The following is a 22,287-nucleotide window of genomic DNA, read 5'->3' as shown; positions in this document are numbered from 1 at the left end:
TCAATGATGTGGAGGCGTATGGAAATCTTCTCTGAAGAGTCCAGTCCCAAAATGGGTCCAAAAGTCTACAACACGGCGTATTCCCAGGTGGTCACCCAGCCAGGTACTGACGCCGCCCAACAGGACTTGACTTCGGTGATCGGACGAGAACCGGTACGTTCCCTGTGGTGTGGTCGTAGACGAAAGAAACAACTCAAACCTTGCCCAATTGCTTGGACTCTCTTTTAAGTCTCTTAGAAGGAAGGCCTTTAATTGCTGTTGTGATGAATTTCCAATTACGTCTCGGCTACTTAACCCAGAGATTCCAAAGCCAGCTAAGACTTCAAATCACAAAAGGGCGATTCTCCAATGGTCAGTCATCAAAGCCACATTCAAGAGATTGCCTCCAGTGTGCTGCTCAGTGTTGCAGTGCTGTAATCAAACAAGAAAATCTTCTAATATGCTGTCAACTTGCTGGAAAAATAATTCAAAAAAAAAAAAGACAACATTTTGAAAACAGAGGGATCAATGATGTGGAGGCGTATGGAAATCTTCTCTGAAGAGTCCAGTCCCAAAATGGGTCCAAAAGTCTACAACACGGCGTATTCCCAGGTGGTCACCCAGCCAGGTACTGACGCCGCCCAACAGGACTTGACTTCGGTGATCGGACGAGAACCGGTACGTTCCCTGTGGTGTGGTCGTAGACGAAAGAAACAACTCAAACCTTGCCCAATTGCTTGGACTCTCTTTTAAGTCTCTTAGAAGGAAGGCCTTTAATTGCTGTTGTGATGAATTTCCAATTACGTCTCGGCTACTTAACCCAGAGATTCCAAAGCCAGCTAAGACTTCAAATCACAAAAGGGCGATTCTCCAATGGTCAGTCATCAAAGCCACATTCAAGAGATTGCCTCCAGTGTGCTGCTCAGTGTTGCAGTGCTGTAATCAAACAAGAAAATCTTCTAATATGCTGTCAACTTGCTGGAAAAATAATTCAAAAAAAAAAAAGACAACATTTTGAAAACAGAGGGATCAATGATGTGGAGGCGTATGGAAATCTTCTCTGAAGAGTCCAGTCCCAAAATGGGTCCAAAAGTCTACAACACGGCGTATTCCCAGGTGGTCACCCAGCCAGGTACTGACGCCGCCCAACAGGACTTGACTTCGGTGATCGGACGAGAACCGGTACGTTCCCTGTGGTGTGGTCGTAGACGAAAGAAACAACTCAAACCTTGCCCAATTGCTTGGACTCTCTTTTAAGTCTCTTAGAAGGAAGGCCTTTAATTGCTGTTGTGATGAATTTCCAATTACGTCTCGGCTACTTAACCCAGAGATTCCAAAGCCAGCTAAGACTTCAAATCACAAAAGGGCGATTCTCCAATGGTCAGTCATCAAAGCCACATTCAAGAGATTGCCTCCAGTGTGCTGCTCAGTGTTGCAGTGCTGTAATCAAACAAGAAAATCTTCTAATATGCTGTCAACTTGCTGGAAAAATAATTCAAAAAAAAAAAAGACAACATTTTGAAAACAGAGGGATCAATGATGTGGAGGCGTATGGAAATCTTCTCTGAAGAGTCCAGTCCCAAAATGGGTCCAAAAGTCTACAACACGGCGTATTCCCAGGTGGTCACCCAGCCAGGTACTGACGCCGCCCAACAGGACTTGACTTCGGTGATCGGACGAGAACCGGTACGTTCCCTGTGGTGTGGTCGTAGACGAAAGAAACAACTCAAACCTTGCCCAATTGCTTGGACTCTCTTTTAAGTCTCTTAGAAGGAAGGCCTTTAATTGCTGTTGTGATGAATTTCCAATTACGTCTCGGCTACTTAACCCAGAGATTCCAAAGCCAGCTAAGACTTCAAATCACAAAAGGGCGATTCTCCAATGGTCAGTCATCAAAGCCACATTCAAGAGATTGCCTCCAGTGTGCTGCTCAGTGTTGCAGTGCTGTAATCAAACAAGAAAATCTTCTAATATGCTGTCAACTTGCTGGAAAAATAATTCAAAAAAAAAAAAGACAACATTTTGAAAACAGAGGGATCAATGATGTGGAGGCGTATGGAAATCTTCTCTGAAGAGTCCAGTCCCAAAATGGGTCCAAAAGTCTACAACACGGCGTATTCCCAGGTGGTCACCCAGCCAGGTACTGACGCCGCCCAACAGGACTTGACTTCGGTGATCGGACGAGAACCGGTACGTTCCCTGTGGTGTGGTCGTAGACGAAAGAAACAACTCAAACCTTGCCCAATTGCTTGGACTCTCTTTTAAGTCTCTTAGAAGGAAGGCCTTTAATTGCTGTTGTGATGAATTTCCAATTACGTCTCGGCTACTTAACCCAGAGATTCCAAAGCCAGCTAAGACTTCAAATCACAAAAGGGCGATTCTCCAATGGTCAGTCATCAAAGCCACATTCAAGAGATTGCCTCCAGTGTGCTGCTCAGTGTTGCAGTGCTGTAATCAAACAAGAAAATCTTCTAATATGCTGTCAACTTGCTGGAAAAATAATTCAAAAAAAAAAAAGACAACATTTTGAAAACAGAGGGATCAATGATGTGGAGGCGTATGGAAATCTTCTCTGAAGAGTCCAGTCCCAAAATGGGTCCAAAAGTCTACAACACGGCGTATTCCCAGGTGGTCACCCAGCCAGGTACTGACGCCGCCCAACAGGACTTGACTTCGGTGATCGGACGAGAACCGGTACGTTCCCTGTGGTGTGGTCGTAGACGAAAGAAACAACTCAAACCTTGCCCAATTGCTTGGACTCTCTTTTAAGTCTCTTAGAAGGAAGGCCTTTAATTGCTGTTGTGATGAATTTCCAATTACGTCTCGGCTACTTAACCCAGAGATTCCAAAGCCAGCTAAGACTTCAAATCACAAAAGGGCGATTCTCCAATGGTCAGTCATCAAAGCCACATTCAAGAGATTGCCTCCAGTGTGCTGCTCAGTGTTGCAGTGCTGTAATCAAACAAGAAAATCTTCTAATATGCTGTCAACTTGCTGGAAAAATAATTCAAAAAAAAAAAGACAACATTTTGAAAACAGAGGGATCAATGATGTGGAGGCGTATGGAAATCTTCTCTGAAGAGTCCAGTCCCAAAATGGGTCCAAAAGTCTACAACACGGCGTATTCCCAGGTGGTCACCCAGCCAGGTACTGACGCCGCCCAACAGGACTTGACTTCGGTGATCGGACGAGAACCGGTACGTTCCCTGTGGTGTGGTCGTAGACGAAAGAAACAACTCAAACCTTGCCCAATTGCTTGGACTCTCTTTTAAGTCTCTTAGAAGGAAGGCCTTTAATTGCTGTTGTGATGAATTTCCAATTACGTCTCGGCTACTTAACCCAGAGATTCCAAAGCCAGCTAAGACTTCAAATCACAAAAGGGCGATTCTCCAATGGTCAGTCATCAAAGCCACATTCAAGAGATTGCCTCCAGTGTGCTGCTCAGTGTTGCAGTGCTGTAATCAAACAAGAAAATCTTCTAATATGCTGTCAACTTGCTGGAAAAATAATTCAAAAAAAAAAAGACAACATTTTGAAAACAGAGGGATCAATGATGTGGAGGCGTATGGAAATCTTCTCTGAAGAGTCCAGTCCCAAAATGGGTCCAAAAGTCTACAACACGGCGTATTCCCAGGTGGTCACCCAGCCAGGTACTGACGCCGCCCAACAGGACTTGACTTCGGTGATCGGACGAGAACCGGTACGTTCCCTGTGGTGTGGTCGTAGACGAAAGAAACAACTCAAACCTTGCCCAATTGCTTGGACTCTCTTTTAAGTCTCTTAGAAGGAAGGCCTTTAATTGCTGTTGTGATGAATTTCCAATTACGTCTCGGCTACTTAACCCAGAGATTCCAAAGCCAGCTAAGACTTCAAATCACAAAAGGGCGATTCTCCAATGGTCAGTCATCAAAGCCACATTCAAGAGATTGCCTCCAGTGTGCTGCTCAGTGTTGCAGTGCTGTAATCAAACAAGAAAATCTTCTAATATGCTGTCAACTTGCTGGAAAAATAATTCAAAAAAAAAAAAAGACAACATTTTGAAAACAGAGGGATCAATGATGTGGAGGCGTATGGAAATCTTCTCTGAAGAGTCCAGTCCCAAAATGGGTCCAAAAGTCTACAACACGGCGTATTCCCAGGTGGTCACCCAGCCAGGTACTGACGCCGCCCAACAGGACTTGACTTCGGTGATCGGACGAGAACCGGTACGTTCCCTGTGGTGTGGTCGTAGACGAAAGAAACAACTCAAACCTTGCCCAATTGCTTGGACTCTCTTTTAAGTCTCTTAGAAGGAAGGCCTTTAATTGCTGTTGTGATGAATTTCCAATTACGTCTCGGCTACTTAACCCAGAGATTCCAAAGCCAGCTAAGACTTCAAATCACAAAAGGGCGATTCTCCAATGGTCAGTCATCAAAGCCACATTCAAGAGATTGCCTCCAGTGTGCTGCTCAGTGTTGCAGTGCTGTAATCAAACAAGAAAATCTTCTAATATGCTGTCAACTTGCTGGAAAAATAATTCAAAAAAAAAAAAGACAACATTTTGAAAACAGAGGGATCAATGATGTGGAGGCGTATGGAAATCTTCTCTGAAGAGTCCAGTCCCAAAATGGGTCCAAAAGTCTACAACACGGCGTATTCCCAGGTGGTCACCCAGCCAGGTACTGACGCCGCCCAACAGGACTTGACTTCGGTGATCGGACGAGAACCGGTACGTTCCCTGTGGTGTGGTCGTAGACGAAAGAAACAACTCAAACCTTGCCCAATTGCTTGGACTCTCTTTTAAGTCTCTTAGAAGGAAGGCCTTTAATTGCTGTTGTGATGAATTTCCAATTACGTCTCGGCTACTTAACCCAGAGATTCCAAAGCCAGCTAAGACTTCAAATCACAAAAGGGCGATTCTCCAATGGTCAGTCATCAAAGCCACATTCAAGAGATTGCCTCCAGTGTGCTGCTCAGTGTTGCAGTGCTGTAATCAAACAAGAAAATCTTCTAATATGCTGTCAACTTGCTGGAAAAATAATTCAAAAAAAAAAAGACAACATTTTGAAAACAGAGGGATCAATGATGTGGAGGCGTATGGAAATCTTCTCTGAAGAGTCCAGTCCCAAAATGGGTCCAAAAGTCTACAACACGGCGTATTCCCAGGTGGTCACCCAGCCAGGTACTGACGCCGCCCAACAGGACTTGACTTCGGTGATCGGACGAGAACCGGTACGTTCCCTGTGGTGTGGTCGTAGACGAAAGAAACAACTCAAACCTTGCCCAATTGCTTGGACTCTCTTTTAAGTCTCTTAGAAGGAAGGCCTTTAATTGCTGTTGTGATGAATTTCCAATTACGTCTCGGCTACTTAACCCAGAGATTCCAAAGCCAGCTAAGACTTCAAATCACAAAAGGGCGATTCTCCAATGGTCAGTCATCAAAGCCACATTCAAGAGATTGCCTCCAGTGTGCTGCTCAGTGTTGCAGTGCTGTAATCAAACAAGAAAATCTTCTAATATGCTGTCAACTTGCTGGAAAAATAATTCAAAAAAAAAAAAGACAACATTTTGAAAACAGAGGGATCAATGATGTGGAGGCGTATGGAAATCTTCTCTGAAGAGTCCAGTCCCAAAATGGGTCCAAAAGTCTACAACACGGCGTATTCCCAGGTGGTCACCCAGCCAGGTACTGACGCCGCCCAACAGGACTTGACTTCGGTGATCGGACGAGAACCGGTACGTTCCCTGTGGTGTGGTCGTAGACGAAAGAAACAACTCAAACCTTGCCCAATTGCTTGGACTCTCTTTTAAGTCTCTTAGAAGGAAGGCCTTTAATTGCTGTTGTGATGAATTTCCAATTACGTCTCGGCTACTTAACCCAGAGATTCCAAAGCCAGCTAAGACTTCAAATCACAAAAGGGCGATTCTCCAATGGTCAGTCATCAAAGCCACATTCAAGAGATTGCCTCCAGTGTGCTGCTCAGTGTTGCAGTGCTGTAATCAAACAAGAAAATCTTCTAATATGCTGTCAACTTGCTGGAAAAATAATTCAAAAAAAAAAAAGACAACATTTTGAAAACAGAGGGATCAATGATGTGGAGGCGTATGGAAATCTTCTCTGAAGAGTCCAGTCCCAAAATGGGTCCAAAAGTCTACAACACGGCGTATTCCCAGGTGGTCACCCAGCCAGGTACTGACGCCGCCCAACAGGACTTGACTTCGGTGATCGGACGAGAACCGGTACGTTCCCTGTGGTGTGGTCGTAGACGAAAGAAACAACTCAAACCTTGCCCAATTGCTTGGACTCTCTTTTAAGTCTCTTAGAAGGAAGGCCTTTAATTGCTGTTGTGATGAATTTCCAATTACGTCTCGGCTACTTAACCCAGAGATTCCAAAGCCAGCTAAGACTTCAAATCACAAAAGGGCGATTCTCCAATGGTCAGTCATCAAAGCCACATTCAAGAGATTGCCTCCAGTGTGCTGCTCAGTGTTGCAGTGCTGTAATCAAACAAGAAAATCTTCTAATATGCTGTCAACTTGCTGGAAAAATAATTCAAAAAAAAAAAAGACAACATTTTGAAAACAGAGGGATCAATGATGTGGAGGCGTATGGAAATCTTCTCTGAAGAGTCCAGTCCCAAAATGGGTCCAAAAGTCTACAACACGGCGTATTCCCAGGTGGTCACCCAGCCAGGTACTGACGCCGCCCAACAGGACTTGACTTCGGTGATCGGACGAGAACCGGTACGTTCCCTGTGGTGTGGTCGTAGACGAAAGAAACAACTCAAACCTTGCCCAATTGCTTGGACTCTCTTTTAAGTCTCTTAGAAGGAAGGCCTTTAATTGCTGTTGTGATGAATTTCCAATTACGTCTCGGCTACTTAACCCAGAGATTCCAAAGCCAGCTAAGACTTCAAATCACAAAAGGGCGATTCTCCAATGGTCAGTCATCAAAGCCACATTCAAGAGATTGCCTCCAGTGTGCTGCTCAGTGTTGCAGTGCTGTAATCAAACAAGAAAATCTTCTAATATGCTGTCAACTTGCTGGAAAAATAATTCAAAAAAAAAAAAGACAACATTTTGAAAACAGAGGGATCAATGATGTGGAGGCGTATGGAAATCTTCTCTGAAGAGTCCAGTCCCAAAATGGGTCCAAAAGTCTACAACACGGCGTATTCCCAGGTGGTCACCCAGCCAGGTACTGACGCCGCCCAACAGGACTTGACTTCGGTGATCGGACGAGAACCGGTACGTTCCCTGTGGTGTGGTCGTAGACGAAAGAAACAACTCAAACCTTGCCCAATTGCTTGGACTCTCTTTTAAGTCTCTTAGAAGGAAGGCCTTTAATTGCTGTTGTGATGAATTTCCAATTACGTCTCGGCTACTTAACCCAGAGATTCCAAAGCCAGCTAAGACTTCAAATCACAAAAGGGCGATTCTCCAATGGTCAGTCATCAAAGCCACATTCAAGAGATTGCCTCCAGTGTGCTGCTCAGTGTTGCAGTGCTGTAATCAAACAAGAAAATCTTCTAATATGCTGTCAACTTGCTGGAAAAATAATTCAAAAAAAAAAAAGACAACATTTTGAAAACAGAGGGATCAATGATGTGGAGGCGTATGGAAATCTTCTCTGAAGAGTCCAGTCCCAAAATGGGTCCAAAAGTCTACAACACGGCGTATTCCCAGGTGGTCACCCAGCCAGGTACTGACGCCGCCCAACAGGACTTGACTTCGGTGATCGGACGAGAACCGGTACGTTCCCTGTGGTGTGGTCGTAGACGAAAGAAACAACTCAAACCTTGCCCAATTGCTTGGACTCTCTTTTAAGTCTCTTAGAAGGAAGGCCTTTAATTGCTGTTGTGATGAATTTCCAATTACGTCTCGGCTACTTAACCCAGAGATTCCAAAGCCAGCTAAGACTTCAAATCACAAAAGGGCGATTCTCCAATGGTCAGTCATCAAAGCCACATTCAAGAGATTGCCTCCAGTGTGCTGCTCAGTGTTGCAGTGCTGTAATCAAACAAGAAAATCTTCTAATATGCTGTCAACTTGCTGGAAAAATAATTCAAAAAAAAAAAGACAACATTTTGAAAACAGAGGGATCAATGATGTGGAGGCGTATGGAAATCTTCTCTGAAGAGTCCAGTCCCAAAATGGGTCCAAAAGTCTACAACACGGCGTATTCCCAGGTGGTCACCCAGCCAGGTACTGACGCCGCCCAACAGGACTTGACTTCGGTGATCGGACGAGAACCGGTACGTTCCCTGTGGTGTGGTCGTAGACGAAAGAAACAACTCAAACCTTGCCCAATTGCTTGGACTCTCTTTTAAGTCTCTTAGAAGGAAGGCCTTTAATTGCTGTTGTGATGAATTTCCAATTACGTCTCGGCTACTTAACCCAGAGATTCCAAAGCCAACTAAGACTTCAAATCACAAAAGGGCGATTCTCCAATGGTCAGTCATCAAAGCCACATTCAAGAGATTGCCTCCAGTGTGCTGCTCAGTGTTGCAGTGCTGTAATCAAACAAGAAAATCTTCTAATATGCTGTCAACTTGCTGGAAAAATAATTCAAAAAAAAAAAAGACAACATTTTGAAAACAGAGGGATCAATGATGTGGAGGCGTATGGAAATCTTCTCTGAAGAGTCCAGTCCCAAAATGGGTCCAAAAGTCTACAACACGGCGTATTCCCAGGTGGTCACCCAGCCAGGTACTGACGCCGCCCAACAGGACTTGACTTCGGTGATCGGACGAGAACCGGTACGTTCCCTGTGGTGTGGTCGTAGACGAAAGAAACAACTCAAACCTTGCCCAATTGCTTGGACTCTCTTTTAAGTCTCTTAGAAGGAAGGCCTTTAATTGCTGTTGTCATGAATTTCCAATTACGTCTCGGCTACTTAACCCAGAGATTCCAAAGCCAGCTAAGACTTCAAATCACAAAAGGGCGATTCTCCAATGGTCAGTCATCAAAGCCACATTCAAGAGATTGCCTCCAGTGTGCTGCTCAGTGTTGCAGTGCTGTAATCAAACAAGAAAATCTTCTAATATGCTGTCAACTTGCTGGAAAAATAATTCAAAAAAAAAAAAGACAACATTTTGAAAACAGAGGGATCAATGATGTGGAGGCGTATGGAAATCTTCTCTGAAGAGTCCAGTCCCAAAATGGGTCCAAAAGTCTACAACACGGCGTATTCCCAGGTGGTCACCCAGCCAGGTACTGACGCCGCCCAACAGGACTTGACTTCGGTGATCGGACGAGAACCGGTACGTTCCCTGTGGTGTGGTCGTAGACGAAAGAAACAACTCAAACCTTGCCCAATTGCTTGGACTCTCTTTTAAGTCTCTTAGAAGGAAGGCCTTTAATTGCTGTTGTGATGAATTTCCAATTACGTCTCGGCTACTTAACCCAGAGATTCCAAAGCCAGCTAAGACTTCAAATCACAAAAGGGCGATTCTCCAATGGTCAGTCATCAAAGCCACATTCAAGAGATTGCCTCCAGTGTGCTGCTCAGTGTTGCAGTGCTGTAATCAAACAAGAAAATCTTCTAATATGCTGTCAACTTGCTGGAAAAATAATTCAAAAAAAAAAAGACAACATTTTGAAAACAGAGGGATCAATGATGTGGAGGCGTATGGAAATCTTCTCTGAAGAGTCCAGTCCCAAAATGGGTCCAAAAGTCTACAACACGGCGTATTCCCAGGTGGTCACCCAGCCAGGTACTGACGCCGCCCAACAGGACTTGACTTCGGTGATCGGACGAGAACCGGTACGTTCCCTGTGGTGTGGTCGTAGACGAAAGAAACAACTCAAACCTTGCCCAATTGCTTGGACTCTCTTTTAAGTCTCTTAGAAGGAAGGCCTTTAATTGCTGTTGTGATGAATTTCCAATTACGTCTCGGCTACTTAACCCAGAGATTCCAAAGCCAGCTAAGACTTCAAATCACAAAAGGGCGATTCTCCAATGGTCAGTCATCAAAGCCACATTCAAGAGATTGCCTCCAGTGTGCTGCTCAGTGTTGCAGTGCTGTAATCAAACAAGAAAATCTTCTAATATGCTGTCAACTTGCTGGAAAAATAATTCAAAAAAAAAAGACAACATTTTGAAAACAGAGGGATCAATGATGTGGAGGCGTATGGAAATCTTCTCTGAAGAGTCCAGTCCCAAAATGGGTCCAAAAGTCTACAACACGGCGTATTCCCAGGTGGTCACCCAGCCAGGTACTGACGCCGCCCAACAGGACTTGACTTCGGTGATCGGACGAGAACCGGTACGTTCCCTGTGGTGTGGTCGTAGACGAAAGAAACAACTCAAACCTTGCCCAATTGCTTGGACTCTCTTTTAAGTCTCTTAGAAGGAAGGCCTTTAATTGCTGTTGTGATGAATTTCCAATTACGTCTCGGCTACTTAACCCAGAGATTCCAAAGCCAGCTAAGACTTCAAATCACAAAAGGGCGATTCTCCAATGGTCAGTCATCAAAGCCACATTCAAGAGATTGCCTCCAGTGTGCTGCTCAGTGTTGCAGTGCTGTAATCAAACAAGAAAATCTTCTAATATGCTGTCAACTTGCTGGAAAAATAATTCAAAAAAAAAAAAGACAACATTTTGAAAACAGAGGGATCAATGATGTGGAGGCGTATGGAAATCTTCTCTGAAGAGTCCAGTCCCAAAATGGGTCCAAAAGTCTACAACACGGCGTATTCCCAGGTGGTCACCCAGCCAGGTACTGACGCCGCCCAACAGGACTTGACTTCGGTGATCGGACGAGAACCGGTACGTTCCCTGTGGTGTGGTCGTAGACGAAAGAAACAACTCAAACCTTGCCCAATTGCTTGGACTCTCTTTTAAGTCTCTTAGAAGGAAGGCCTTTAATTGCTGTTGTGATGAATTTCCAATTACGTCTCGGCTACTTAACCCAGAGATTCCAAAGCCAGCTAAGACTTCAAATCACAAAAGGGCGATTCTCCAATGGTCAGTCATCAAAGCCACATTCAAGAGATTGCCTCCAGTGTGCTGCTCAGTGTTGCAGTGCTGTAATCAAACAAGAAAATCTTCTAATATGCTGTCAACTTGCTGGAAAAATAATTCAAAAAAAAAAAAGACAACATTTTGAAAACAGAGGGATCAATGATGTGGAGGCGTATGGAAATCTTCTCTGAAGAGTCCAGTCCCAAAATGGGTCCAAAAGTCTACAACACGGCGTATTCCCAGGTGGTCACCCAGCCAGGTACTGACGCCGCCCAACAGGACTTGACTTCGGTGATCGGACGAGAACCGGTACGTTCCCTGTGGTGTGGTCGTAGACGAAAGAAACAACTCAAACCTTGCCCAATTGCTTGGACTCTCTTTTAAGTCTCTTAGAAGGAAGGCCTTTAATTGCTGTTGTGATGAATTTCCAATTACGTCTCGGCTACTTAACCCAGAGATTCCAAAGCCAGCTAAGACTTCAAATCACAAAAGGGCGATTCTCCAATGGTCAGTCATCAAAGCCACATTCAAGAGATTGCCTCCAGTGTGCTGCTCAGTGTTGCAGTGCTGTAATCAAACAAGAAAATCTTCTAATATGCTGTCAACTTGCTGGAAAAATAATTCAAAAAAAAAAAAGACAACATTTTGAAAACAGAGGGATCAATGATGTGGAGGCGTATGGAAATCTTCTCTGAAGAGTCCAGTCCCAAAATGGGTCCAAAAGTCTACAACACGGCGTATTCCCAGGTGGTCACCCAGCCAGGTACTGACGCCGCCCAACAGGACTTGACTTCGGTGATCGGACGAGAACCGGTACGTTCCCTGTGGTGTGGTCGTAGACGAAAGAAACAACTCAAACCTTGCCCAATTGCTTGGACTCTCTTTTAAGTCTCTTAGAAGGAAGGCCTTTAATTGCTGTTGTGATGAATTTCCAATTACGTCTCGGCTACTTAACCCAGAGATTCCAAAGCCAGCTAAGACTTCAAATCACAAAAGGGCGATTCTCCAATGGTCAGTCATCAAAGCCACATTCAAGAGATTGCCTCCAGTGTGCTGCTCAGTGTTGCAGTGCTGTAATCAAACAAGAAAATCTTCTAATATGCTGTCAACTTGCTGGAAAAATAATTCAAAAAAAAAAAAGACAACATTTTGAAAACAGAGGGATCAATGATGTGGAGGCGTATGGAAATCTTCTCTGAAGAGTCCAGTCCCAAAATGGGTCCAAAAGTCTACAACACGGCGTATTCCCAGGTGGTCACCCAGCCAGGTACTGACGCCGCCCAACAGGACTTGACTTCGGTGATCGGACGAGAACCGGTACGTTCCCTGTGGTGTGGTCGTAGACGAAAGAAACAACTCAAACCTTGCCCAATTGCTTGGACTCTCTTTTAAGTCTCTTAGAAGGAAGGCCTTTAATTGCTGTTGTGATGAATTTCCAATTACGTCTCGGCTACTTAACCCAGAGATTCCAAAGCCAGCTAAGACTTCAAATCACAAAAGGGCGATTCTCCAATGGTCAGTCATCAAAGCCACATTCAAGAGATTGCCTCCAGTGTGCTGCTCAGTGTTGCAGTGCTGTAATCAAACAAGAAAATCTTCTAATATGCTGTCAACTTGCTGGAAAAATAATTCAAAAAAAAAAAAGACAACATTTTGAAAACAGAGGGATCAATGATGTGGAGGCGTATGGAAATCTTCTCTGAAGAGTCCAGTCCCAAAATGGGTCCAAAAGTCTACAACACGGCGTATTCCCAGGTGGTCACCCAGCCAGGTACTGACGCCGCCCAACAGGACTTGACTTCGGTGATCGGACGAGAACCGGTACGTTCCCTGTGGTGTGGTCGTAGACGAAAGAAACAACTCAAACCTTGCCCAATTGCTTGGACTCTCTTTTAAGTCTCTTAGAAGGAAGGCCTTTAATTGCTGTTGTGATGAATTTCCAATTACGTCTCGGCTACTTAACCCAGAGATTCCAAAGCCAGCTAAGACTTCAAATCACAAAAGGGCGATTCTCCAATGGTCAGTCATCAAAGCCACATTCAAGAGATTGCCTCCAGTGTGCTGCTCAGTGTTGCAGTGCTGTAATCAAACAAGAAAATCTTCTAATATGCTGTCAACTTGCTGGAAAAATAATTCAAAAAAAAAAAAGACAACATTTTGAAAACAGAGGGATCAATGATGTGGAGGCGTATGGAAATCTTCTCTGAAGAGTCCAGTCCCAAAATGGGTCCAAAAGTCTACAACACGGCGTATTCCCAGGTGGTCACCCAGCCAGGTACTGACGCCGCCCAACAGGACTTGACTTCGGTGATCGGACGAGAACCGGTACGTTCCCTGTGGTGTGGTCGTAGACGAAAGAAACAACTCAAACCTTGCCCAATTGCTTGGACTCTCTTTTAAGTCTCTTAGAAGGAAGGCCTTTAATTGCTGTTGTGATGAATTTCCAATTACGTCTCGGCTACTTAACCCAGAGATTCCAAAGCCAGCTAAGACTTCAAATCACAAAAGGGCGATTCTCCAATGGTCAGTCATCAAAGCCACATTCAAGAGATTGCCTCCAGTGTGCTGCTCAGTGTTGCAGTGCTGTAATCAAACAAGAAAATCTTCTAATATGCTGTCAACTTGCTGGAAAAATAATTCAAAAAAAAAAAAGACAACATTTTGAAAACAGAGGGATCAATGATGTGGAGGCGTATGGAAATCTTCTCTGAAGAGTCCAGTCCCAAAATGGGTCCAAAAGTCTACAACACGGCGTATTCCCAGGTGGTCACCCAGCCAGGTACTGACGCCGCCCAACAGGACTTGACTTCGGTGATCGGACGAGAACCGGTACGTTCCCTGTGGTGTGGTCGTAGACGAAAGAAACAACTCAAACCTTGCCCAATTGCTTGGACTCTCTTTTAAGTCTCTTAGAAGGAAGGCCTTTAATTGCTGTTGTGATGAATTTCCAATTACGTCTCGGCTACTTAACCCAGAGATTCCAAAGCCAGCTAAGACTTCAAATCACAAAAGGGCGATTCTCCAATGGTCAGTCATCAAAGCCACATTCAAGAGATTGCCTCCAGTGTGCTGCTCAGTGTTGCAGTGCTGTAATCAAACAAGAAAATCTTCTAATATGCTGTCAACTTGCTGGAAAAATAATTCAAAAAAAAAAAAGACAACATTTTGAAAACAGAGGGATCAATGATGTGGAGGCGTATGGAAATCTTCTCTGAAGAGTCCAGTCCCAAAATGGGTCCAAAAGTCTACAACACGGCGTATTCCCAGGTGGTCACCCAGCCAGGTACTGACGCCGCCCAACAGGACTTGACTTCGGTGATCGGACGAGAACCGGTACGTTCCCTGTGGTGTGGTCGTAGACGAAAGAAACAACTCAAACCTTGCCCAATTGCTTGGACTCTCTTTTAAGTCTCTTAGAAGGAAGGCCTTTAATTGCTGTTGTGATGAATTTCCAATTACGTCTCGGCTACTTAACCCAGAGATTCCAAAGCCAGCTAAGACTTCAAATCACAAAAGGGCGATTCTCCAATGGTCAGTCATCAAAGCCACATTCAAGAGATTGCCTCCAGTGTGCTGCTCAGTGTTGCAGTGCTGTAATCAAACAAGAAAATCTTCTAATATGCTGTCAACTTGCTGGAAAAATAATTCAAAAAAAAAAAGACAACATTTTGAAAACAGAGGGATCAATGATGTGGAGGCGTATGGAAATCTTCTCTGAAGAGTCCAGTCCCAAAATGGGTCCAAAAGTCTACAACACGGCGTATTCCCAGGTGGTCACCCAGCCAGGTACTGACGCCGCCCAACAGGACTTGACTTCGGTGATCGGACGAGAACCGGTACGTTCCCTGTGGTGTGGTCGTAGACGAAAGAAACAACTCAAACCTTGCCCAATTGCTTGGACTCTCTTTTAAGTCTCTTAGAAGGAAGGCCTTTAATTGCTGTTGTGATGAATTTCCAATTACGTCTCGGCTACTTAACCCAGAGATTCCAAAGCCAGCTAAGACTTCAAATCACAAAAGGGCGATTCTCCAATGGTCAGTCATCAAAGCCACATTCAAGAGATTGCCTCCAGTGTGCTGCTCAGTGTTGCAGTGCTGTAATCAAACAAGAAAATCTTCTAATATGCTGTCAACTTGCTGGAAAAATAATTCAAAAAAAAAAAGACAACATTTTGAAAACAGAGGGATCAATGATGTGGAGGCGTATGGAAATCTTCTCTGAAGAGTCCAGTCCCAAAATGGGTCCAAAAGTCTACAACACGGCGTATTCCCAGGTGGTCACCCAGCCAGGTACTGACGCCGCCCAACAGGACTTGACTTCGGTGATCGGACGAGAACCGGTACGTTCCCTGTGGTGTGGTCGTAGACGAAAGAAACAACTCAAACCTTGCCCAATTGCTTGGACTCTCTTTTAAGTCTCTTAGAAGGAAGGCCTTTAATTGCTGTTGTGATGAATTTCCAATTACGTCTCGGCTACTTAACCCAGAGATTCCAAAGCCAGCTAAGACTTCAAATCACAAAAGGGCGATTCTCCAATGGTCAGTCATCAAAGCCACATTCAAGAGATTGCCTCCAGTGTGCTGCTCAGTGTTGCAGTGCTGTAATCAAACAAGAAAATCTTCTAATATGCTGTCAACTTGCTGGAAAAATAATTCAAAAAAAAAAAAGACAACATTTTGAAAACAGAGGGATCAATGATGTGGAGGCGTATGGAAATCTTCTCTGAAGAGTCCAGTCCCAAAATGGGTCCAAAAGTCTACAACACGGCGTATTCCCAGGTGGTCACCCAGCCAGGTACTGACGCCGCCCAACAGGACTTGACTTCGGTGATCGGACGAGAACCGGTACGTTCCCTGTGGTGTGGTCGTAGACGAAAGAAACAACTCAAACCTTGCCCAATTGCTTGGACTCTCTTTTAAGTCTCTTAGAAGGAAGGCCTTTAATTGCTGTTGTGATGAATTTCCAATTACGTCTCGGCTACTTAACCCAGAGATTCCAAAGCCAGCTAAGACTTCAAATCACAAAAGGGCGATTCTCCAATGGTCAGTCATCAAAGCCACATTCAAGAGATTGCCTCCAGTGTGCTGCTCAGTGTTGCAGTGCTGTAATCAAACAAGAAAATCTTCTAATATGCTGTCAACTTGCTGGAAAAATAATTCAAAAAAAAAAAAGACAACATTTTGAAAACAGAGGGATCAATGATGTGGAGGCGTATGGAAATCTTCTCTGAAGAGTCCAGTCCCAAAATGGGTCCAAAAGTCTACAACACGGCGTATTCCCAGGTGGTCACCCAGCCAGGTACTGACGCCGCCCAACAGGACTTGACTTCGGTGATCGGACGAGAACCGGTACGTTCCCTGTGGTGTGGTCGTAGACGAAAGAAACAACTCAAACCTTGCCCAATTGCTTGGACTCTCTTTTAAGTCTCTTAGAAGGAAGGCCTTTAATTGCTGTTGTGATGAATTTCCAATTACGTCTCGGCTACTTAACCCAGAGATTCCAAAGCCAGCTAAGACTTCAAATCACAAAAGGGCGATTCTCCAATGGTCAGTCATCAAAGCCACATTCAAGAGATTGCCTCCAGTGTGCTGCTCAGTGTTGCAGTGCTGTAATCAAACAAGAAAATCTTCTAATATGCTGTCAACTTGCTGGAAAAATAATTCAAAAAAAAAAAAGACAACATTTTGAAAACAGAGGGATCAATGATGTGGAGGCGTATGGAAATCTTCTCTGAAGAGTCCAGTCCCAAAATGGGTCCAAAAGTCTACAACACGGCGTATTCCCAGGTGGTCACCCAGCCAGGTACTGACGCCGCCCAACAGGACTTGACTTCGGTGATCGGACGAGAACCGGTACGTTCCCTGTGGTGTGGTCGTAGACGAAAGAAACAACTCAAACCTTGCCCAATTGCTTGGACTCTCTTTTAAGTCTCTTAGAAGGAAGGCCTTTAATTGCTGTTGTGATGAATTTCCAATTACGTCTCGGCTACTTAACCCAGAGATTCCAAAGCCAGCTAAGACTTCAAATCACAAAAGGGCGATTCTCCAATGGTCAGTCATCAAAGCCACATTCAAGAGATTGCCTCCAGTGTGCTGCTCAGTGTTGCAGTGCTGTAATCAAACAAGAAAATCTTCTAATATGCTGTCAACTTGCTGGAAAAATAATTCAAAAAAAAAAAAGACAACATTTTGAAAACAGAGGGATCAATGATGTGGAGGCGTATGGAAATCTTCTCTGAAGAGTCCAGTCCCAAAATGGGTCCAAAAGTCTACAACACGGCGTATTCCCAGGTGGTCACCCAGCCAGGTACTGACGCCGCCCAACAGGACTTGACTTCGGTGATCGGACGAGAACCGGTACGTTCCCTGTGGTGTGGTCGTAGACGAAAGAAACAACTCAAACCTTGCCCAATTGCTTGGACTCTCTTTTAAGTCTCTTAGAAGGAAGGCCTTTAATTGCTGTTGTGATGAATTTCCAATTACGTCTCGGCTACTTAACCCAGAGATTCCAAAGCCAGCTAAGACTTCAAATCACAAAAGGGCGATTCTCCAATGGTCAGTCATCAAAGCCACATTCAAGAGATTGCCTCCAGTGTGCTGCTCAGTGTTGCAGTGCTGTAATCAAACAAGAAAATCTTCTAATATGCTGTCAACTTGCTGGAAAAATAATTCAAAAAAAAAAAAGACAACATTTTGAAAACAGAGGGATCAATGATGTGGAGGCGTATGGAAATCTTCTCTGAAGAGTCCAGTCCCAAAATGGGTCCAAAAGTCTACAACACGGCGTATTCCCAGGTGGTCACCCAGCCAGGTACTGACGCCGCCCAACAGGACTTGACTTCGGTGATCGGACGAGAACCGGTACGTTCCCTGTGGTGTGGTCGTAGACGAAAGAAACAACTCAAACCTTGCCCAATTGCTTGGACTCTCTTTTAAGTCTCTTAGAAGGAAGGCCTTTAATTGCTGTTGTGATGAATTTCCAATTACGTCTCGGCTACTTAACCCAGAGATTCCAAAGCCAGCTAAGACTTCAAATCACAAAAGGGCGATTCTCCAATGGTCAGTCATCAAAGCCACATTCAAGAGATTGCCTCCAGTGTGCTGCTCAGTGTTGCAGTGCTGTAATCAAACAAGAAAATCTTCTAATATGCTGTCAACTTGCTGGAAAAATAATTCAAAAAAAAAAAAGACAACATTTTGAAAACAGAGGGATCAATGATGTGGAGGCGTATGGAAATCTTCTCTGAAGAGTCCAGTCCCAAAATGGGTCCAAAAGTCTACAACACGGCGTATTCCCAGGTGGTCACCCAGCCAGGTACTGACGCCGCCCAACAGGACTTGACTTCGGTGATCGGACGAGAACCGGTACGTTCCCTGTGGTGTGGTCGTAGACGAAAGAAACAACTCAAACCTTGCCCAATTGCTTGGACTCTCTTTTAAGTCTCTTAGAAGGAAGGCCTTTAATTGCTGTTGTGATGAATTTCCAATTACGTCTCGGCTACTTAACCCAGAGATTCCAAAGCCAGCTAAGACTTCAAATCACAAAAGGGCGATTCTCCAATGGTCAGTCATCAAAGCCACATTCAAGAGATTGCCTCCAGTGTGCTGCTCAGTGTTGCAGTGCTGTAATCAAACAAGAAAATCTTCTAATATGCTGTCAACTTGCTGGAAAAATAATTCAAAAAAAAAAAGACAACATTTTGAAAACAGAGGGATCAATGATGTGGAGGCGTATGGAAATCTTCTCTGAAGAGTCCAGTCCCAAAATGGGTCCAAAAGTCTACAACACGGCGTATTCCCAGGTGGTCACCCAGCCAGGTACTGACGCCGCCCAACAGGACTTGACTTCGGTGATCGGACGAGAACCGGTACGTTCCCTGTGGTGTGGTCGTAGACGAAAGAAACAACTCAAACCTTGCCCAATTGCTTGGACTCTCTTTTAAGTCTCTTAGAAGGAAGGCCTTTAATTGCTGTTGTGATGAATTTCCAATTACGTCTCGGCTACTTAACCCAGAGATTCCAAAGCCAGCTAAGACTTCAAATCACAAAAGGGCGATTCTCCAATGGTCAGTCATCAAAGCCACATTCAAGAGATTGCCTCCAGTGTGCTGCTCAGTGTTGCAGTGCTGTAATCAAACAAGAAAATCTTCTAATATGCTGTCAACTTGCTGGAAAAATAATTCAAAAAAAAAAAAGACAACATTTTGAAAACAGAGGGATCAATGATGTGGAGGCGTATGGAAATCTTCTCTGAAGAGTCCAGTCCCAAAATGGGTCCAAAAGTCTACAACACGGCGTATTCCCAGGTGGTCACCCAGCCAGGTACTGACGCCGCCCAACAGGACTTGACTTCGGTGATCGGACGAGAACCGGTACGTTCCCTGTGGTGTGGTCGTAGACGAAAGAAACAACTCAAACCTTGCCCAATTGCTTGGACTCTCTTTTAAGTCTCTTAGAAGGAAGGCCTTTAATTGCTGTTGTGATGAATTTCCAATTACGTCTCGGCTACTTAACCCAGAGATTCCAAAGCCAGCTAAGACTTCAAATCACAAAAGGGCGATTCTCCAATGGTCAGTCATCAAAGCCACATTCAAGAGATTGCCTCCAGTGTGCTGCTCAGTGTTGCAGTGCTGTAATCAAACAAGAAAATCTTCTAATATGCTGTCAACTTGCTGGAAAAATAATTCAAAAAAAAAAAAGACAACATTTTGAAAACAGAGGGATCAATGATGTGGAGGCGTATGGAAATCTTCTCTGAAGAGTCCAGTCCCAAAATGGGTCCAAAAGTCTACAACACGGCGTATTCCCAGGTGGTCACCCAGCCAGGTACTGACGCCGCCCAACAGGACTTGACTTCGGTGATCGGACGAGAACCGGTACGTTCCCTGTGGTGTGGTCGTAGACGAAAGAAACAACTCAAACCTTGCCCAATTGCTTGGACTCTCTTTTAAGTCTCTTAGAAGGAAGGCCTTTAATTGCTGTTGTGATGAATTTCCAATTACGTCTCGGCTACTTAACCCAGAGATTCCAAAGCCAGCTAAGACTTCAAATCACAAAAGGGCGATTCTCCAATGGTCAGTCATCAAAGCCACATTCAAGAGATTGCCTCCAGTGTGCTGCTCAGTGTTGCAGTGCTGTAATCAAACAAGAAAATCTTCTAATATGCTGTCAACTTGCTGGAAAAATAATTCAAAAAAAAAAAAGACAACATTTTGAAAACAGAGGGATCAATGATGTGGAGGCGTATGGAAATCTTCTCTGAAGAGTCCAGTCCCAAAATGGGTCCAAAAGTCTACAACACGGCGTATTCCCAGGTGGTCACCCAGCCAGGTACTGACGCCGCCCAACAGGACTTGACTTCGGTGATCGGACGAGAACCGGTACGTTCCCTGTGGTGTGGTCGTAGACGAAAGAAACAACTCAAACCTTGCCCAATTGCTTGGACTCTCTTTTAAGTCTCTTAGAAGGAAGGCCTTTTATTGCTGTTGTGATGAATTTCCAATTACGTCTCGGCTACTTAACCCAGAGATTCCAAAGCCAGCTAAGACTTCAAATCACAAAAGGGCGATTCTCCAATGGTCAGTCATCAAAGCCACATTCAAGAGATTGCCTCCAGTGTGCTGCTCAGTGTTGCAGTGCTGTAATCAAACAAGAAAATCTTCTAATATGCTGTCAACTTGCTGGAAAAATAATTCAAAAAAAAAAAAGACAACATTTTGAAAACAGAGGGATCAATGATGTGGAGGCGTATGGAAATCTTCTCTGAAGAGTCCAGTCCCAAAATGGGTCCAAAAGTCTACAACACGGCGTATTCCCAGGTGGTCACCCAGCCAGGTACTGACGCCGCCCAACAGGACTTGACTTCGGTGATCGGACGAGAACCGGTACGTTCCCTGTGGTGTGGTCGTAGACGAAAGAAACAACTCAAACCTTGCCCAATTGCTTGGACTCTCTTTTAAGTCTCTTAGAAGGAAGGCCTTTAATTGCTGTTGTGATGAATTTCCAATTACGTCTCGGCTACTTAACCCAGAGATTCCAAAGCCAGCTAAGACTTCAAATCACAAAAGGGCGATTCTCCAATGGTCAGTCATCAAAGCCACATTCAAGAGATTGCCTCCAGTGTGCTGCTCAGTGTTGCAGTGCTGTAATCAAACAAGAAAATCTTCTAATATGCTGTCAACTTGCTGGAAAAATAATTCAAAAAAAAAAAGACAACATTTTGAAAACAGAGGGATCAATGATGTGGAGGCGTATGGAAATCTTCTCTGAAGAGTCCAGTCCCAAAATGGGTCCAAAAGTCTACAACACGGCGTATTCCCAGGTGGTCACCCAGCCAGGTACTGACGCCGCCCAACAGGACTTGACTTCGGTGATCGGACGAGAACCGGTACGTTCCCTGTGGTGTGGTCGTAGACGAAAGAAACAACTCAAACCTTGCCCAATTGCTTGGACTCTCTTTTAAGTCTCTTAGAAGGAAGGCCTTTAATTGCTGTTGTGATGAATTTCCAATTACGTCTCGGCTACTTAACCCAGAGATTCCAAAGCCAGCTAAGACTTCAAATCACAAAAGGGCGATTCTCCAATGGTCAGTCATCAAAGCCACATTCAAGAGATTGCCTCCAGTGTGCTGCTCAGTGTTGCAGTGCTGTAATCAAACAAGAAAATCTTCTAATATGCTGTCAACTTGCTGGAAAAATAATTCAAAAAAAAAAAGACAACATTTTGAAAACAGAGGGATCAATGATGTGGAGGCGTATGGAAATCTTCTCTGAAGAGTCCAGTCCCAAAATGGGTCCAAAAGTCTACAACACGGCGTATTCCCAGGTGGTCACCCAGCCAGGTACTGACGCCGCCCAACAGGACTTGACTTCGGTGATCGGACGAGAACCGGTACGTTCCCTGTGGTGTGGTCGTAGACGAAAGAAACAACTCAAACCTTGCCCAATTGCTTGGACTCTCTTTTAAGTCTCTTAGAAGGAAGGCCTTTAATTGCTGTTGTGATGAATTTCCAATTACGTCTCGGCTACTTAACCCAGAGATTCCAAAGCCAGCTAAGACTTCAAATCACAAAAGGGCGATTCTCCAATGGTCAGTCATCAAAGCCACATTCAAGAGATTGCCTCCAGTGTGCTGCTCAGTGTTGCAGTGCTGTAATCAAACAAGAAAATCTTCTAATATGCTGTCAACTTGCTGGAAAAATAATTCAAAAAAAAAAAAGACAACATTTTGAAAACAGAGGGATCAATGATGTGGAGGCGTATGGAAATCTTCTCTGAAGAGTCCAGTCCCAAAATGGGTCCAAAAGTCTACAACACGGCGTATTCCCAGGTGGTCACCCAGCCAGGTACTGACGCCGCCCAACA

At 44.5% G+C, this 22,287-nt stretch overlaps 44 non-coding genes across 44 annotated transcripts; all 44 read right to left on the bottom strand.

The window, feature by feature from the left end:
* Window positions 1-62: 62 nt before the first annotated feature.
* LOC145474362 (5S ribosomal RNA) lies at window positions 63-181 on the bottom strand. The gene has a single exon (XR_014045388.1). It is a non-coding gene; the product is annotated as a 5S ribosomal RNA (ribosomal RNA).
* Window positions 182-566: 385 nt separating this feature from the next.
* LOC145474361 (5S ribosomal RNA) lies at window positions 567-685 on the bottom strand. The gene has a single exon (XR_014045387.1). It is a non-coding gene; the product is annotated as a 5S ribosomal RNA (ribosomal RNA).
* Window positions 686-1,070: 385 nt separating this feature from the next.
* Window positions 1,071-1,189, bottom strand: LOC145474360 (5S ribosomal RNA). The gene has a single exon (XR_014045386.1). It is a non-coding gene; the product is annotated as a 5S ribosomal RNA (ribosomal RNA).
* Window positions 1,190-1,574: 385 nt separating this feature from the next.
* LOC145474359 (5S ribosomal RNA) lies at window positions 1,575-1,693 on the bottom strand. The gene has a single exon (XR_014045385.1). It is a non-coding gene; the product is annotated as a 5S ribosomal RNA (ribosomal RNA).
* Window positions 1,694-2,078: 385 nt separating this feature from the next.
* On the bottom strand, window positions 2,079-2,197 carry LOC145474358 (5S ribosomal RNA). Its single transcript, XR_014045384.1, has one exon. It is a non-coding gene; the product is annotated as a 5S ribosomal RNA (ribosomal RNA).
* A 385-nt stretch (window positions 2,198-2,582) lies between these two features.
* LOC145474357 (5S ribosomal RNA) lies at window positions 2,583-2,701 on the bottom strand. The gene has a single exon (XR_014045383.1). It is a non-coding gene; the product is annotated as a 5S ribosomal RNA (ribosomal RNA).
* Window positions 2,702-3,085: 384 nt separating this feature from the next.
* Window positions 3,086-3,204, bottom strand: LOC145474356 (5S ribosomal RNA). Its single transcript, XR_014045382.1, has one exon. It is a non-coding gene; the product is annotated as a 5S ribosomal RNA (ribosomal RNA).
* A 384-nt stretch (window positions 3,205-3,588) lies between these two features.
* LOC145474355 (5S ribosomal RNA) lies at window positions 3,589-3,707 on the bottom strand. The gene has a single exon (XR_014045381.1). It is a non-coding gene; the product is annotated as a 5S ribosomal RNA (ribosomal RNA).
* A 386-nt stretch (window positions 3,708-4,093) lies between these two features.
* On the bottom strand, window positions 4,094-4,212 carry LOC145474354 (5S ribosomal RNA). Its single transcript, XR_014045380.1, has one exon. It is a non-coding gene; the product is annotated as a 5S ribosomal RNA (ribosomal RNA).
* A 385-nt stretch (window positions 4,213-4,597) lies between these two features.
* On the bottom strand, window positions 4,598-4,716 carry LOC145474352 (5S ribosomal RNA). The gene has a single exon (XR_014045378.1). It is a non-coding gene; the product is annotated as a 5S ribosomal RNA (ribosomal RNA).
* Window positions 4,717-5,100: 384 nt separating this feature from the next.
* On the bottom strand, window positions 5,101-5,219 carry LOC145474350 (5S ribosomal RNA). The gene has a single exon (XR_014045377.1). It is a non-coding gene; the product is annotated as a 5S ribosomal RNA (ribosomal RNA).
* Window positions 5,220-5,604: 385 nt separating this feature from the next.
* Window positions 5,605-5,723, bottom strand: LOC145474349 (5S ribosomal RNA). Its single transcript, XR_014045376.1, has one exon. It is a non-coding gene; the product is annotated as a 5S ribosomal RNA (ribosomal RNA).
* Window positions 5,724-6,108: 385 nt separating this feature from the next.
* LOC145474348 (5S ribosomal RNA) lies at window positions 6,109-6,227 on the bottom strand. The gene has a single exon (XR_014045375.1). It is a non-coding gene; the product is annotated as a 5S ribosomal RNA (ribosomal RNA).
* Window positions 6,228-6,612: 385 nt separating this feature from the next.
* On the bottom strand, window positions 6,613-6,731 carry LOC145474347 (5S ribosomal RNA). Its single transcript, XR_014045374.1, has one exon. It is a non-coding gene; the product is annotated as a 5S ribosomal RNA (ribosomal RNA).
* A 385-nt stretch (window positions 6,732-7,116) lies between these two features.
* Window positions 7,117-7,235, bottom strand: LOC145474346 (5S ribosomal RNA). Its single transcript, XR_014045373.1, has one exon. It is a non-coding gene; the product is annotated as a 5S ribosomal RNA (ribosomal RNA).
* Window positions 7,236-7,620: 385 nt separating this feature from the next.
* LOC145474345 (5S ribosomal RNA) lies at window positions 7,621-7,739 on the bottom strand. Its single transcript, XR_014045372.1, has one exon. It is a non-coding gene; the product is annotated as a 5S ribosomal RNA (ribosomal RNA).
* Window positions 7,740-8,123: 384 nt separating this feature from the next.
* LOC145474344 (5S ribosomal RNA) lies at window positions 8,124-8,242 on the bottom strand. The gene has a single exon (XR_014045371.1). It is a non-coding gene; the product is annotated as a 5S ribosomal RNA (ribosomal RNA).
* Window positions 8,243-8,627: 385 nt separating this feature from the next.
* Window positions 8,628-8,746, bottom strand: LOC145474343 (5S ribosomal RNA). The gene has a single exon (XR_014045370.1). It is a non-coding gene; the product is annotated as a 5S ribosomal RNA (ribosomal RNA).
* Window positions 8,747-9,131: 385 nt separating this feature from the next.
* LOC145474342 (5S ribosomal RNA) lies at window positions 9,132-9,250 on the bottom strand. Its single transcript, XR_014045369.1, has one exon. It is a non-coding gene; the product is annotated as a 5S ribosomal RNA (ribosomal RNA).
* Window positions 9,251-9,634: 384 nt separating this feature from the next.
* LOC145474340 (5S ribosomal RNA) lies at window positions 9,635-9,753 on the bottom strand. Its single transcript, XR_014045366.1, has one exon. It is a non-coding gene; the product is annotated as a 5S ribosomal RNA (ribosomal RNA).
* Window positions 9,754-10,136: 383 nt separating this feature from the next.
* LOC145474339 (5S ribosomal RNA) lies at window positions 10,137-10,255 on the bottom strand. Its single transcript, XR_014045365.1, has one exon. It is a non-coding gene; the product is annotated as a 5S ribosomal RNA (ribosomal RNA).
* A 385-nt stretch (window positions 10,256-10,640) lies between these two features.
* Window positions 10,641-10,759, bottom strand: LOC145474338 (5S ribosomal RNA). The gene has a single exon (XR_014045364.1). It is a non-coding gene; the product is annotated as a 5S ribosomal RNA (ribosomal RNA).
* Window positions 10,760-11,144: 385 nt separating this feature from the next.
* LOC145474337 (5S ribosomal RNA) lies at window positions 11,145-11,263 on the bottom strand. Its single transcript, XR_014045363.1, has one exon. It is a non-coding gene; the product is annotated as a 5S ribosomal RNA (ribosomal RNA).
* A 385-nt stretch (window positions 11,264-11,648) lies between these two features.
* On the bottom strand, window positions 11,649-11,767 carry LOC145474336 (5S ribosomal RNA). The gene has a single exon (XR_014045362.1). It is a non-coding gene; the product is annotated as a 5S ribosomal RNA (ribosomal RNA).
* A 385-nt stretch (window positions 11,768-12,152) lies between these two features.
* LOC145474334 (5S ribosomal RNA) lies at window positions 12,153-12,271 on the bottom strand. Its single transcript, XR_014045361.1, has one exon. It is a non-coding gene; the product is annotated as a 5S ribosomal RNA (ribosomal RNA).
* A 385-nt stretch (window positions 12,272-12,656) lies between these two features.
* On the bottom strand, window positions 12,657-12,775 carry LOC145474333 (5S ribosomal RNA). Its single transcript, XR_014045360.1, has one exon. It is a non-coding gene; the product is annotated as a 5S ribosomal RNA (ribosomal RNA).
* A 385-nt stretch (window positions 12,776-13,160) lies between these two features.
* Window positions 13,161-13,279, bottom strand: LOC145474332 (5S ribosomal RNA). The gene has a single exon (XR_014045359.1). It is a non-coding gene; the product is annotated as a 5S ribosomal RNA (ribosomal RNA).
* A 385-nt stretch (window positions 13,280-13,664) lies between these two features.
* On the bottom strand, window positions 13,665-13,783 carry LOC145474331 (5S ribosomal RNA). Its single transcript, XR_014045358.1, has one exon. It is a non-coding gene; the product is annotated as a 5S ribosomal RNA (ribosomal RNA).
* A 385-nt stretch (window positions 13,784-14,168) lies between these two features.
* Window positions 14,169-14,287, bottom strand: LOC145474330 (5S ribosomal RNA). The gene has a single exon (XR_014045357.1). It is a non-coding gene; the product is annotated as a 5S ribosomal RNA (ribosomal RNA).
* Window positions 14,288-14,671: 384 nt separating this feature from the next.
* LOC145474328 (5S ribosomal RNA) lies at window positions 14,672-14,790 on the bottom strand. The gene has a single exon (XR_014045355.1). It is a non-coding gene; the product is annotated as a 5S ribosomal RNA (ribosomal RNA).
* A 384-nt stretch (window positions 14,791-15,174) lies between these two features.
* On the bottom strand, window positions 15,175-15,293 carry LOC145474327 (5S ribosomal RNA). The gene has a single exon (XR_014045354.1). It is a non-coding gene; the product is annotated as a 5S ribosomal RNA (ribosomal RNA).
* Window positions 15,294-15,678: 385 nt separating this feature from the next.
* LOC145474326 (5S ribosomal RNA) lies at window positions 15,679-15,797 on the bottom strand. Its single transcript, XR_014045353.1, has one exon. It is a non-coding gene; the product is annotated as a 5S ribosomal RNA (ribosomal RNA).
* A 385-nt stretch (window positions 15,798-16,182) lies between these two features.
* Window positions 16,183-16,301, bottom strand: LOC145474325 (5S ribosomal RNA). Its single transcript, XR_014045352.1, has one exon. It is a non-coding gene; the product is annotated as a 5S ribosomal RNA (ribosomal RNA).
* Window positions 16,302-16,686: 385 nt separating this feature from the next.
* LOC145474324 (5S ribosomal RNA) lies at window positions 16,687-16,805 on the bottom strand. The gene has a single exon (XR_014045351.1). It is a non-coding gene; the product is annotated as a 5S ribosomal RNA (ribosomal RNA).
* A 385-nt stretch (window positions 16,806-17,190) lies between these two features.
* Window positions 17,191-17,309, bottom strand: LOC145474323 (5S ribosomal RNA). The gene has a single exon (XR_014045350.1). It is a non-coding gene; the product is annotated as a 5S ribosomal RNA (ribosomal RNA).
* A 385-nt stretch (window positions 17,310-17,694) lies between these two features.
* LOC145474322 (5S ribosomal RNA) lies at window positions 17,695-17,813 on the bottom strand. Its single transcript, XR_014045349.1, has one exon. It is a non-coding gene; the product is annotated as a 5S ribosomal RNA (ribosomal RNA).
* A 385-nt stretch (window positions 17,814-18,198) lies between these two features.
* LOC145474321 (5S ribosomal RNA) lies at window positions 18,199-18,317 on the bottom strand. The gene has a single exon (XR_014045348.1). It is a non-coding gene; the product is annotated as a 5S ribosomal RNA (ribosomal RNA).
* A 384-nt stretch (window positions 18,318-18,701) lies between these two features.
* On the bottom strand, window positions 18,702-18,820 carry LOC145474320 (5S ribosomal RNA). Its single transcript, XR_014045347.1, has one exon. It is a non-coding gene; the product is annotated as a 5S ribosomal RNA (ribosomal RNA).
* A 385-nt stretch (window positions 18,821-19,205) lies between these two features.
* On the bottom strand, window positions 19,206-19,324 carry LOC145474317 (5S ribosomal RNA). The gene has a single exon (XR_014045345.1). It is a non-coding gene; the product is annotated as a 5S ribosomal RNA (ribosomal RNA).
* A 385-nt stretch (window positions 19,325-19,709) lies between these two features.
* LOC145474364 (5S ribosomal RNA) lies at window positions 19,710-19,828 on the bottom strand. Its single transcript, XR_014045390.1, has one exon. It is a non-coding gene; the product is annotated as a 5S ribosomal RNA (ribosomal RNA).
* A 385-nt stretch (window positions 19,829-20,213) lies between these two features.
* Window positions 20,214-20,332, bottom strand: LOC145474353 (5S ribosomal RNA). Its single transcript, XR_014045379.1, has one exon. It is a non-coding gene; the product is annotated as a 5S ribosomal RNA (ribosomal RNA).
* A 385-nt stretch (window positions 20,333-20,717) lies between these two features.
* On the bottom strand, window positions 20,718-20,836 carry LOC145474341 (5S ribosomal RNA). The gene has a single exon (XR_014045368.1). It is a non-coding gene; the product is annotated as a 5S ribosomal RNA (ribosomal RNA).
* A 384-nt stretch (window positions 20,837-21,220) lies between these two features.
* LOC145474329 (5S ribosomal RNA) lies at window positions 21,221-21,339 on the bottom strand. The gene has a single exon (XR_014045356.1). It is a non-coding gene; the product is annotated as a 5S ribosomal RNA (ribosomal RNA).
* Window positions 21,340-21,723: 384 nt separating this feature from the next.
* LOC145474311 (5S ribosomal RNA) lies at window positions 21,724-21,842 on the bottom strand. Its single transcript, XR_014045338.1, has one exon. It is a non-coding gene; the product is annotated as a 5S ribosomal RNA (ribosomal RNA).
* Between the last annotated feature and the right edge of the window lie 445 nt (window positions 21,843-22,287).

The sequence above is a fragment of the Orbicella franksi genome, unplaced genomic scaffold, assembly GCF_964199315.1.
Source record: "Orbicella franksi unplaced genomic scaffold, jaOrbFran1.1 SCAFFOLD_328, whole genome shotgun sequence".
NCBI classification, from domain to species: Eukaryota; Metazoa; Cnidaria; class Anthozoa; order Scleractinia; family Merulinidae; genus Orbicella; species Orbicella franksi.
The sequence above is the reverse complement of the archived record's forward strand: the minus strand, read 5'-3'. Positions and strand labels throughout refer to the sequence as shown.